Genomic DNA, 14,698 nt, shown 5'->3' with positions numbered 1-14,698 from the left:
ATGTGAAAAACAATTATTTATTAGTAGTGGCAAATGTATAGAGTTTGTAATCAATTTATAACAACTGATGAAAATGACAGTTGGTTTTACCTGAACTGTTGTTTTAAGATGTTTTGCAGGATTAGCCAGGATTGGTTATTGTGATGTCCAATTGGCCTCAAGACAGAGTTAATTTGAAGCCACGCCTCTGTGCTCCTAGCTTCTGGTTCCCAGTTTCAACTAGTCAAGCCCACTGCAAAACACCTGAAAACAAGTCATAAGGCAACACGCCCTACCCCCTGAACTCCCCCAACCCCTGGACCAACGCTAGGGCGGGAACCTGGCTAATCCTGCAAAACCTCCTAAAACAACAGTTCAGGTAAGACCAACTGTCATTTTCCGGAGGAATTTTGCAGGATTAGCCAGGATTGGGACATACCCAAGTTAACGTCCCTCAGGGGGGCAATATTGATCCTGGGCCCCTCATACGCGACCACCTGTTGTAACACCCTCCAACCAAATGCCGCATCAGCCGATGCAAACACGTCTAACCTGTAGTGCCTGATGAAGGGAGATGGGGACAACCATGTAGCTGCCCTGCAAATCTCCACTATAGGCGCCTGTGTGGCCCAGGCTGCTGAGGTAGCCGCACCCCTGGTGGAGTGTGCTGTGATGCCCTGGGGCACCGGAAGGTGCTGAACTTCATAGGCCAATGCAATGGCCAGTTTGATCCACCTCCCTATAGCCGAGGAGGACACCCTCTTCCCCAGGGAAGATGGATAAAAGGAAACAAAGAGCACCTCAGACTTCCTGAGGCCCTCTGTGCGCCTCAGGTAAATGCCCAAGGCACACCTGACATCCAGCCGGTGCCAAAGACTCCGGTGCTCCCTATCATGAGACGGGCAAAATCCGGTAATACCACCTCCTGCGACCTGTGGAAAAGGGAGTTAACCTTGGGAACAAGAGTCGGATCCAGTCGCAGGACGACCTGATTATTGTGCAATGTACAAAGATCCGACCTGGAGGACAATGCCCCCAGTTCGGAGATGAGACAGGCTAAGGTGACCGCCACAAGGAACACTACCTTAAGGGTTATGAACTTCAGGTCAACCGTCCTCAGAGGTTCGAATAGTGTTCCTGTCATTGCTTGGAGAACCGTAGTGAGGCTTCATGTCGGAAACCTGTGGACTACCAGGAGATTCCCTGCGCCCTTCAAAAACCTCTTAATTAACGGGACCTGGGAAGGTGGAAGGAGCCCCTCTCCCTGAATAATCGTGGAGACGGCACCACCTGTCTCATGAGGGTGCCATGTGAGATCCCCCTATCCAATCCATCTTGGAGGAACTCCAAGACGTGCAGTACTGAAGTCTCACGAGGATTCGCTCCCGAGACCCGGCACCACTCTGCAAAGACCCACCAGGTGGAATCATAAATCCTAGTGGTGGAACCCTTGCGTGAAGCCTCAATTTTGGAGATCACCTCTGTGAAAGCTGGGCGGCCCTTAGGCACTCCCTCTCAATCTCCACATGTCTAGCTGCAGCCACTGTGGGTCGAAATGCACCAGGTTCCCCTGTCTGAGGTCCACATCCCACCCCGGGTTCCTCCATGGGAGTTACACTGACAGGCACATTAGGTCCGTAAACCACGCACGGCGCCGCCTTCTCTGATATCACTTTCCGAACTACCCCAGGGAGAAGGGGAAGGGGAGGGAAGGCATAGAACAGGCCCTCCGGCCACAGCATCCGAAGTGCGTCAACTCCCTCCAATCCAGAGCCGGGAACCGAGAGAAGAACCAATCCACCTGAGCATTCTGCGGTGTGGAAAACAGGTGGCCGAACCTGGAGCAGATGGCCTGGAACAGTTTCAGAGAAAGGCTCCACTCCCCATGGTCGACCGTGGCCTGACTGAGCCAGTCGACTTGATGTTTGTTCACTCCTGTGATGTGCTCCGCCCTGAGTGATCGAAGATGTCTCTCCACCCAGGCACCGAGTGCCATTGCCTCGGTTTGAAGAGCCCTGGAGTGTGTACCGCCCTGTCAGTTGATGTGGGCCTTCGCCGCCACGTTGTCAGTCAGCACCAAGACGTCTCGATCCCGAACATGGTCCTTGAAGTGCCACAATGCCAAATGAATTGCTCGCAGTTCCAGCCAATTTATATTGTGTTGGAGGTCCAACCAGGTCCAACGTCCCTGCACCATCCAGGACTCCAGAGATCTCCCACTTGTACAAGCTGGCGTCCATTGTCAGGATGAGGTGCTCCGGCTCCCTGAACTCGCAGCCCTCGTGTAGCGCTGGGGAGAGCCACCACCACAATGACAGCTGCACCTGTAGTGTCACTGGAACATTTTCCTCAGAATTGCTGGAGTTTGACCTCTGATGCGGCAGGAGACGCCACTGGAGCGGCCTCGCGTGTAACAGAGCCCAAGGCACCATGTCTATGCAAGAAATGAATTTCCCCAGAAAGCTGGAGAGCACTACTACAGGAACAAAACGTTGACTTCTAACTTGTCTAACTAAGGCTAACAAACTAACGTTACGGTCGAAGGACAGGAGCACCTTCCCCAGCTTAGAGTCTATGATGGTCCCCAGGTGAGGAATCCTGGTGGCGGGAATGAGAAAACTCTTATCTAGGTTAACCAAAAAACCTAACTGTTGTAGTGTGGATACCACCAACGAAATATCCTCCCTCACCCACTCAAACAATGCTGCTTGGACTAAGATGTCATCAAAATAGCATTGGACCCTGACAGAGCACTCACGGTGTCAGGCCTGTAGTTATGTTTCTTTTAGGAGCTTTGGCCTGCCACACTTTCTATTAATTTCTATGCTGTTTCATTAGTGTAGTACTTGGGAGGGGGGAATAGAAAGGAGTAGAATTGTGGAATATATTGTTGTCATTCTTTTCTAGAAGCTCAAGGTCATCTTTTGTCTCCACACCTCAACACCTGACCGGAAGCAGAGGGGTGTAGATGCCAGCGTGGAAGAAAAAAATTGGACCATGTGATGGATTATGGGTGTGGGGATAGGATCATGAACTTTCAACTGGGGGGAATCCCAGGAAGCAAATCAGATTTGGGATTTCATAGCACAATGCCAACATGTCTGTCTTATTAAATTGGAACTTTAAGGAAAGTTTTCCCTTTGATTCTGATTTAATTCTGCATGATATTTGGAATGCTAACACACGGAGGTAAGCCACCACTGCAGTTAGGACCTTAGTGAAGGTCCGCGGTGCCGACGCCAAGCCAAATGGTAGGGCCCTATACTGGTAGTGGCTACCTAAATAGGAGAACCTGAGATACTTACGATGGCAGGGAAGATGGGGATATGGAGGTAAGCCTCCGTCAGGTCGATGAAGACCATGAAGTCATTGTGCCTGACCCCCGCCAAGATGGATTTAAGTGATGCAATCTTGAATCTTCTATAGACTAAGTGAAAATTTAGCAGTTTAAGATCCAGAATCGTCCTCCATCCCCCCGAACTCTTTGGAATGACAAAGAGGTTGGAATAGAAATCTGATCCCACTTGGTCCGGTGGAACCGGTTCCACCACCCTAATCTCTAGGAGGTGTCGGATCGCCTGTCTCATGAGAGTGTTTATCTTTACTCTTGGCAACCGAAAATGTCCGCAAGTGGTTCGGCGGAATGGAGAGAAACTCTAGGCAGAGACCAAATCTGATGGTATTCAGAACCCATGCATCAGTGGTAATCTCAGCCCAGGCATTGGCAAACAGAAGCAGTCAGCCGCCTATGGGTGGGGTCGCTATTGACCTATCTACCCCGGCGGTAGGGATGGACACCTGCCCCCCGAAAGGGCCTCTTCCCTTGGGATTGGAACCTAGGCCTAACCCTGGTGTAGTGCCTATCCGATTGCCTATCTGATCTCAGAAAATACCTGCTGTGCTGCGCCTCCTTATCTGACTGATGATAGAACTGCTTCCAAAAGTAAGGCGCAGATTTTTGCTCCAACTTCTTTGCGGGCGTAGGCATGACCTTCTTTTTATTCTTGTCCTCAATGAGGAATGGGTTCAACGGGGTAACGAAAAGGGATCCTCCAGAATAAGGCGATGATGGCAGGTGCCACTTTGCCTTGTTCTCCGCTTGCCATCCCTTCATCCACAGGAGACGTTGGGAGGTCACCGAGGCCGCCATTGCCCGTGAGGTATACTTCATGGCATGCAAAGAATTGTGCAACAGCAACCACTTGTTGAGATCTTGATGAGTACGCACCTCCTCAGACGGAATCCTTTCCTGCATCTGTTGTAGCCAAAGGATAGCCGTGCAGCTGAAGAACGACACAAAGGCAGCTGCCTTGATGGCCTACGTGGAAGACTGGAATGTTTTACGAAGGGTCAGCTCCGCCTTCTTGTCCTTGGCCTTCAAGTAATCAGCCACATCACCAGACACCGTTGACGTGGACGCCAATGCCATCACTGGAGGTTCCACTGTGGGCACCTGCAACGCTTCAGAGAAACTAGGTTCCATGTTAAAGAACTTCCTATCACTGCTGCTGGGATTGGGAAATGTTCCTGGCTTTTCCCACAGCTTTTTAACTACCTCTAGGAACAACTCAGGGGCAGGGATGTCTTCCTTCGCTGAAGGAGGCTCTGATTAAACTCGATCCTGCGGCTTTTTCTCAGGACCACCCTCCTTGGCACAAGACTTGGCGCCCTCCATCTCACCCAGTTGCACTGTGGCCCTGGCCTTGTGCAACTGTGACTTGAACAAATCCGGAGGAAACAGACCAGAGAATGCTGATGCCTCAGGTTTTGCGGGATCCTCATCATCAGACATGTCTACCTCTCTCTGAATCTGATCCCCAGCCATGGAACCCTCGCTAACCAGAGACGGAGGAACAGGGCAGCGCACCTCCAAGGGGAAAGGCCTCGGCCTGGCCTGACCAGTGACACCCCCCAGAGACATTTGCTACCATTGCGGGTTGCACAGACCTCTTCTGTAACCCAGCAGAAATTCCATGTGAAATTGCAGAGGAGATAAACTCTGAATGCTTGCTGGAAGCGGCTCCATGTCTTTAATGAAGAAATCCTCCTCATCCTCTTGTGCACAGACTGTGGAGCCAATGATGGCCTGATGGGACTATCCCCCCTGCACTGAAAAGGATCCCTTAGATAGGGACCCTGTTCCACCATGGAGAGTGGGTGGGGGAGGAGAAATGTCCCTGAGATACACTGGGGAATTCCCGCTGTGAGGAAACCTAGACCTGGATCTAATGGGTGATCTAGACCTTAAGGGAGAACTAGGCCTACCCCTCTGTTCAGCTCTGGACACCTGCTTTTCCAGGGCCCTGTGCCTCCCTTCCTCATTCTTCTGCAAGGCCTTGGAGGATTTTCCAGCTGCTGCAGTTTCTCGCAGTCTCACAGAGGCTGTGGGCCTCACTTGGGCCCCACTGGAGGTTCCTTCCCCAGGGGACAATGGGGGGGGGAGAAATCCAGCCTCTCCTCTGCATCTGCCATGGCACCAGGTCAGGACTCCACCAGGCTCAACCCACCAGAAACAGTAGCGACCAAAAAACAGCTTCCCCCAATCATTCATGGCCTCCATGCAATGAAATCAGCCTCTGGTAGATCTTTCCTGCCCATTTTACAAGCCACGTGGTGTGCCACGTGGTCCTTGCTGTCCCATGCCGCCCCGTGCCTCCTGAAGTCGATCTGGGGCTGCAGAGCCTTGCTGCTACCGCCGCTGCAGAAAGGATGGCTATCCAGGAAGGCAGGGATGAAAAGAAGGCTTCATAGTAGCCTCTGCCCCAGCCCATCTGGCCTGCAGGAATTTAGGTCCCAAAAGGGCCACCATAATGGCGTTCTGCCTCTAAAGCCCCAAGAAGCAACTTAGATTGTTTTTGAAAGAATCAGGAACCAAAAGCAACCTGCCTTTCTTCGGCCAGACAGAGTTGAAACTGGGAACCAGAAGCAAGGAGCACAGAGGCGTGGCTTCAAATTAACTCTGTCTCGAGGCCAATTGGACATCACAATATCCAATCCTGGCTAATCCTACAAAATCCTTCTGGAAAAGGAGCTATTTTGAATGCCCCATCTATAAATAAACAAACAAACAAACAAACAAATAAATGTCAGCTTTCTCATAAGCATAGCCAAGAATGGCTATACAACAAAGCTCCCCAACCTTTCCAGTTTTGTGGACCAGCGGTGGAGGTTAGAGGGGACAGATCTGCGACCATCACTTGCACAAATGGAGCACACACTAGCTCATGCACGTGGGGATGAATGTGTGCACTCACCCATGATTTCCGCAGCACAGTTCTAAATGGCTCAAGACCTGAAAGTGGGCTGGGGATTCTGCTTAGAAATAACTATTCGGATACATGCAGAAAGCTTTATGGATGCAAATTCATCATTAGCGGTAGATCACAAAGTTAAGATCAAGATTCCTCAATTATGACAAGAAGTAGATTTACTCCAGTTTGAAGTTAACTTAGATATTTCTGAGGCTTCCAACTCTCCCTTTAGGTTAGGAATGACTAAACACTGATCCACTTAAGAATCCTATGATATTAATGAACATTTGACATTTGCTAGTTTACACTATTATACTACTTCAACAACTGAACCTGACTACATTCATTGCGTGCATGTTTCCTACATTTTAACAAATACTACAAATAATTGAACAGTAATTAATTTCCTCTCTTTAGTTCCCATATGCTCATTTCTACATCATAGTAGTTAACAGAACCCATAGCACTGATTTCAAAGGATCAGATGGAGTGAACTGCAAAGCAGGCAATTATCCAACTGTCAGCTATTTACAATGATTACCAAGAGCTCTTGGCATTGAGGACCAGCTTGGCACTAGGCAATATGAATCATCATTTCTCAGCATGACACAATAGGCAATCATGTTACTCACAGCATTATCTGAAGGCCTTTGGGCTACTGGAGAAAAATTAACATGGAAAAGACTGGGAAATCTACAGAGTTCTCTGTCCATCCAGAAATATTATCTGAAAAGAGACTACGAGCTTCTTTGCACAATCTGTTGTAGGGAATTCTCTTGTTTCCAAATGTTATAGCAATATTACTTAGCACCAGGGATGTGCGGTCAGGGGAGGCAGAGCCTCACCCCTCTCATCATGAAAAGAAAAAAAAAGGGAAAAGGGAAAAGGCAAACATGGTCCGATTCCCTGCCTTCCTGAGTCAACATGAAGGGGACCGCAGAGCGCGCTCCACCGGCTCGCACTCTGCCGGCTCGCGCTCCATGGTCCCCTTCATGTTGACTCAGGAAGGCGGGGAATGGGACCATGTGTGCAGGAGGAGCGTGCTCCATGGTCCCATGGCTTGCGCTCCGCGGTCCCTTTCATGTTGACTCAGGAAGGCGGGGAATGGGACCAAGTGTGCAGGAGGCTGAGGCTGCCTCAGCCTCCTGCACACGTGGTCCCATTCCCCGCCTTCCTGATGACGTCACCAGCCTCACCAGCCATAAATCTCACCGCACGTCACTGCTTAGCACAAAATATGTCCTTTGCTTATTCAAACTGATGCTGTGAAAGTACATCACCTTTCATTTCTTGCCTTCACTTTTCCTAACAGTTTACTGTTTTGTCCCTCCCTCTCAATTGTTATGAATTTATGTCAGGAGTCCTTGTTAAATTTCTGTATTCTGTTATTTATTGAATCAGTTATCCCACTATAGAAATTACTTGGGAAGCTACTTAAAAGCTATATCATTAAATACATACACAGAATATTAACTAACAACAGAATACTAGAAACCAGTTATTTGCTAAAATAACTAAGAAAGAAAGATATGGGGTACAAAAACCATGCATTATTTTTACATGACTTTTTAAAAAGTATTTATCTGACATGAGGATGAATATGGGTGAGACTTGAATTAATGATGATTTGGTAGATACAATGACATTTGTGTAACTTAAAATATTTACACCAAACAAATTCCAGTAATTTCAAGGGGTGTACTCCAAGTTTAACTAATTTGGGATTTAAAACAAGAAAAAAAATGGCATTTGGAAAACTTTATTGAACAATTGTCTATAATATTACACTCCGTTTGTGATATTCAGTTGTACATATTACCATAGTTCAAATTATAATTAATTGCAAGTTCTTGTCTTGTCCACCGTGAAAATCCAGATTCTGGCTTTTCCGTTTCTGAGCTTTCTTTTATGATTCATAACACACACAAAATTATCTATCAGTCTCTGTAAATACAAATTATCTCCTTTCCTTAACTGTTGTTAAATTCAATTAGCAGCATTTATGATAAAGACTGATACATCCTGCCAGGATGCACCAGTCCAGAGTTGCATCCAGGATGCACCAGGATACAACTCTAACATAACCAGAGTTCATGGCACAGATGATTTCTGATTAACATTTAGTGTTTTCCAAGTGTTTATAAGTTTCATCATACCACAACATTGTCCATTCTTGCTTGGATTGATGAGATGGGCAATATTATCCAAAATATCTAGAGGCTATCATGCTGGGAAAGACTGCCTTAAAAAATCATTGCCATATCTTAGAAAGTACATTAACTGAACATTTTGTAAGTACTATATTTAGTAAGTACTAAAAAAATTACAATAAGCAAAATAATATAGGCTAATCCTTGAGTCATGATGGGTGATGAAGCCATAATTTCCTTCACTATGCAATAGATTCATAAAATGTAATGTCATGTGACCATATTACATAGAGATGCGCTCCCACAGTCCCAGTTGCTATCATAACGCCAGGACTCCCAGATAATTAAGATGTCACAGGATTGTGATGTGATAAGAGACAAGCTCCTAGGCAAGAGAACCATCAGGCAAGAGCTAGGGATGGTCAGGTAGCCAGATGTCATGGGCAAGTGCCATAAGATATGCAGTTTTGGCAGGTGGATGAAAAAGCAGTGTAAATGGAAATTACCATTTGCAATCTCCTGCTAGATTCCCCTTTACTTTGCTTGTGGGAAGCCAGAAGGGAAGATTGCAAATAGCAATCAAACATGATAATGGGTTGCTGCAACCAACATCATTGTGAGCCAGTTGCCAAGCACGTTACTGAGTATTGCAAAAGGCAGCTAATCAATCAAAATAATAACAGTTCTAAGATGAGTTCAAAAAGATGTTCATATTTCATTTTTAAAAGATAGCATGCTATTGGATTATGAGATGCATTTGGCAGTGAATTATTATACTATTAATAAAATATTGTTTAAAAGCTATTGCAAAGACTAAATTATCTAAGTAAAGACTATTTGAGAGTTGTAAAATTATTATTCCTTTGGGAAGCACATGCAACTCTTCAACAAAAAAATTGAACTACTCTTAAGACATTTCTGGCCTCAACAAGATGCTTGGCTGAGAAAGTTACTGAAAAAATGTGTGAAAACATGTATGTGCACTGGAAAGAACTGATCTATTAATGCAACCTAGGATTGGGTTGCATTGTCCATTAGGACTCCAAGATCCCTCCCACTATTGAGCCAGTTTTCATCTAATCTCTACCTGTACATTTCATTTTTCTTGCTTAAATGTAAAACCTTACTTTTCCCTACATTGAATTTTATTTTGTTAGATAGGGCCCAGGGTTGAAGTCTACCAATATCTATCTGACTTTTTAGCACGTCTTCTGCAGTTTGGGCTATTCCTGTCAGTTTGGTGTTGTTTGAAAATTTGCTGAGTCCCCCTTCTGAATCCAGTACTTTTTCCCTTATACCAGATTCATATAAAACATTTTTTCCAAAACTCATCTCTGGTTCTTTCATTTTCATACTTCACTTCACAAAATGTTATGGGGAAAATTGGTAATGGAGCATTCTGTTCACTGCCTTGGGCTCACACATAAATAAGCATGCAAATTTTATCAACTATAAATTCCTACTTTCATATTCCTCCATAATAACATGAATGAAAAATCCAGTTCATGCATTCTGGCATGCATTTAACCCCAACTTGCTTAATTAAATCTACATCTTAATTTGCCTGCATGTATAGTACTTCCAGCACCATTCCACAAGGTCAGATTACCTTCATCCAGATTTATCAAATCTTCCCACTTTTTCTTACTTGCAAAGATTCACAACATATATATTTTTATTTTTAAACACATTGGTTAATTCTTCCTGTCTATTATTCATATCTATTGCACTCTAAGTTATGATTTTCCATATGCCATGATAGTTACCAAACTGGCCCCGGAATATTCACTTCTACTGCCCATCATTGCTTTGATCAATCAAGGTTTCCATATTTGTTTAGTAAGGCAGAAATAATGCTAAGTAAGTTACCAGTTTTAATCACACTTGTACCACCTTCAGATTTTTCAGCTTATGATAAGGACAGTGTAAGATAGTTTTAGGACATTTTGACCGGTATGCTACGAGTATAACCAAATGCCTCTATTACTCCAGGCATGCTCATGCTATTATATATAAAACAGAAGCAAGTGATGACTAGCATTGTCACATACCTCTAATTATGGGTTACCTGAAGCTCACTAGCACACATTCAAAATGTAATATTTCTGGCGTTTGGTGGAAACTATTTTTATTTATACAAAATTACTAATTTAAAAAAAAGTTCTGTTAAGAGTGAAAGAATTTAGATGACGGACACAAAATAATATGTTCAAAATACAAAGGTAAAATGTATTTGAAGATAAATTTTACATGGCATATGGCTCCTATTGGTACTATAGAAAGTATGGTTTCAGTGGCAGGTCTTACAGATGTGAATCTAGACCAGTGTTTCTCAAACTTGGCGACTTTAAGTCCTGTGGACTTCAACTCCCAGAATTCCCCAGCCAGCTATGCTGGCTGGGGAATTCTGGGAGTTGAAGTCCACAGGACTTAAAGTCGCCAAGTTTGAGAAACACTGATCTAGACAGTCTGCCTAACATTTATCCTGTCAATTTTTCAAAAACTGCACAACCGATTATTAAGAACATGTTGCTAAAACACATTTTGAATGGACAACATAATAACTGTCTGATTATTAAATCTTGGGAAACCTTTATTAAAGCATTATATGCTTTGTCAGAAAATGGCTTTATCCTGCAGTTTCAAAAAGGCTGAATTATAAAATTTAGTAAAATAACTGTTGCTTAAAAAAAAGAAATAAGCACATGATAATACTTTTTTTCACATATTAAAGCTAGTACACTTTTAAAGGGAACTTACCCATAAAAATCCATCAATAGGAACAATAAACATTGTTCCAGGACACTTATACACAGCACAAACTTTGCTTTCTTCATTCTGAGAAGCAAATCAGTAATCGATATTCTTAGAAGCACTCTAATCCTTTGCGAAAATCACCAGTTTAGTGATTGAAGAGTTTGTTCCATCTACACAGTTAATCCCTCCTCGTTTATTGGAGTCCTCTATTTATTTCAGCCACTTACAATGGTAGCAATGTCAGATTAATATATCTCCATATGCTAGACATGCCTTGACAACCAACAAAGCATACTATTGTCAGGATAATCTCAACAAACACAGGGGGTTTTCTTAGCAAGTCAGAAGGAAGTGTTCAGAAATCAAACATTTACAAATAAGTGTAATATAAAATGACATGGCCACCTTCCCAGCTCCCCTATCTCACATACCAATAAGTTAATACCTCAGTGTTATATATATTTTACAACCTTCACAGATAAAGTTAAAGTCACTCTAGTTAAAAATATTTAACTTTTAAAAAGTCATATTTTTTCCTGACACATAGGAAATGGAAAAACATGTTTAAGGCATGTTTTAAAAGGCTAATTGCATTAAAATCCTGAAAGTTTTGTCGCCAACAAAATTAGTGCAGAGACGAGTTTATTTAGATTACCTTTTTTTACTCTGTTTAAACACATTTTATCATATCAGGTATGACAACATTTATTTCAAAACTAATCTACACACTTTAATTTCTGTCTATTGCTGTCTATCAAATAGTTGCTAAAGAAACTTATATGAACTTGTCTGCACAGAATCCACAACTCAAACCTAAGGAAATCTATTTTTCTATTTTCAGTGATAGAAAACTATATGCTATATAAAGCATAATAACAGTGTAAAATTCTGAGAACAGAACTCATCATATGTGAAACTTAAAAGAAGCATCTATAGAACTGCCTAGACACCCTCTAGAAGCACAGGATTAACATTCTAGAATTCCCGAAGACATTTTTGTGAGTGATGTGAGTTGAAATCAAATCAAATCAAATCAAATTTTATTTGATTAGCCGCAACCCTCTCCCGAAGGACTCGGGGCGGCGTACAATCAAAAAGATAAAATACACATAGGACACACATACATACGAAAAAACAAGGACAATTACATTTGTGCATGGAGGAGAGTAGACCTGCAAGTGAAAGACAATAAACACAGCTAAAAACACAGTTCAAATCTCTAAAGTTTCTCAACCTTGACAACTTTAAGATGAGTGGACTTCAGCTCCCAGAATTCCCCAAACATCCTGGGTTTGGTTCACAGATCTTAAAAGTTGCCAAACTTGAAAATTATTGCTCTAGAGAGATCTACATAGGAGGAAAAGTATATTACAGAATCAATTATCACATTGGCTCTATTAATCTACACTCGGATTTTGTTTTAACCTAATAATCTTCTTTTGCAGATGTGGACACAGTATGGTCCACACCACACCCTACTAATGGGTTACAGATGATACTATACTTTGAAATTGAGAGAGGCTGATATTTAAAAGATGCTTATATGACTGGAAAGCAGTTGGATGTTTGAACATTCTGTTTTATCGTAAAGAACAAAGAGAGAAAAGGACGGTACTTCAGTAACAGGAAGTCTTCTGGAATTCCAGAGCCAGAAGGCTTCCTTGCAGGAGAAGGTCAAGGAAGCATACCTAAAGATTTCCTTTACAGGATCAAATTTCTATCCCTTATGCAATGTACATGGAGAAAGATTACTTTTCTCTATGCATAGCGTGGCACAATCTGTCTTTGAGTAACTCAACCTGTGATCAAGCTCAAAAAGTGAATCAGAAAACTGCATAGCAGAAACCAGAGGTTTTTTTTTAAACATATACTGGCATCCACTTGAATTTTTTTTTCATTTCCTTATTTGAAAATGAAGGTTTATTTGAAAAAACATAAACCTTCATAAGAGATAAGTTACACTTCCCTGCAATTCTGTATTAGTTTTGCAGCCTTTGTCTCCCAGTTGATGGTCAGTTTCAGCTTTTGATATAAAATTGTAGAAAGCATAGCATAATTATTTTACTGTGCAATAGTTTTTAAACTACATTAACTCTTCCATGTGCATACAGTATGTATAGGCAATACAAATCGGTAGAATGTTACATAGGATTTATCAAGGCAGACACATGGCTGTACTTTCCTTTGTCCTAGAACTGGAAAGCATTTACAGCATTTATAGCATTAGTCACATTGACCAAGGCATGCCTTTAATGCACATCCGGCCATACTGCCCTGTTCTTTGTAAAGCTCCTGTGCATAACACTCATAAGAGAAGTTATTGGCAATTTTCCCTGGCTGAAATTTGATATCATTAGCCACAGGAAAATCTGTCTGCCAATCACCGAACAGAAGGTGTACTAGGCTGTTTCTGGTAAAGTCCAGATGCTCTGTCTAATCAATATTTTTTCTGATTTCCAGTTTTCCAAAAGAACCTTAACCTATCAATCTAATGGCCACAAGATGGCAGAAAAGAGTTTAAGCACAACATTCAGTAGTGGTTGCCTAAATTTGGGCAACTCAGATGCAGTACCAGCATGATGCATGTTCTTAGAGCAGGAGATCAAGGAATGAATTTTGGTGTGTGTGAGAAAGGGGGATGTTAATCCTGGACACAACTACATTGTATTTTTTTAAAATCAATGTGGAATTCTCAACCACTAAGTGGCTATCAAAATAATTTTCCCTCTTGACTGCCATCTAGCAATTATTCAGATTTGTGCAATCAAGATGCACTGCTGGGAAAGGGGTCCTTAAAAAGTTGGAGCTTGAGAAATCACTTCTGTTAAATCATAGCATGCCTACAGTTCTGAATATCCAAAGGTAATTGCGGGGTGGGAGGATAGGAATATCATGCAGGATGTGTAAATATGCTCATGGAACAACCATCATAAGAGAGGGCAGTGGTCATATTTTGGACTGATCTGTTACACTCAAAAGGAAATTTGGGATTTATAGTTAGCCACATTAACTGTATTGGCTCATTTCTATTATGTTTGACTGGCAAATTGCAACGTGTGTGTACCACCATTCAATTTTGCACAATAAAATCACATTAAAATATATATTTGGAAGTATGAAAAATGAATCATCCAAATCTAGAAATGCAGACGAACCTTATCTATAGCAAGAAGAAATAGCTAAGCAACTCAACAAGTGGGGTTGCTGAAATCTGAGGCAAGTTGACAGCAACAGAAAACTCTCACAAAAGGTAGCTTAGAATGCTTACACTTCTAAAGGCATCTCTCTCATCAACCAGTAAGGCCTATGTCATGTGCCAAACTATCTTTCCTCTCCAAACTTTATAAAAGTACTTCTAAAGAAAGTAAAAGACATCAATTAAAACTAGAAGCCCACAAAGTACATATTACAATAATTCTTCTGCTTGCTATGTCTGCAGGAATGTAAGCAAAAGCAATAATTCACAAAAATATGATTCAAAGAAATATAGCCAAATTGGCAAGGAGAGTTTGGCAAATTAGGGAGTTTCAAGATGTTGACAGAATTCGTATTTTATTCCTA

The 14,698-nt window shown here is 42.7% G+C and overlaps 1 protein-coding gene across 1 annotated transcript in view; it reads right to left on the bottom strand.

Annotated features, from left to right (window-relative positions):
• SKAP2 (src kinase associated phosphoprotein 2) overlaps positions 1–14,698 on the bottom strand; it is a 138,214-nt gene that overhangs the window by 61,071 nt on the left and 62,445 nt on the right. The gene's annotated exons all lie outside the window — the stretch shown is intronic.

This window comes from Natrix helvetica (assembly GCF_964273705.1).
Source record: "Natrix helvetica genome assembly, chromosome: Z".
NCBI lineage: Eukaryota > Metazoa > Chordata > Lepidosauria > Squamata > Natricidae > Natrix > Natrix helvetica.
Note: the sequence above shows the minus strand (reverse complement) of the source record. Positions and strands in the feature narration are given on the sequence as shown.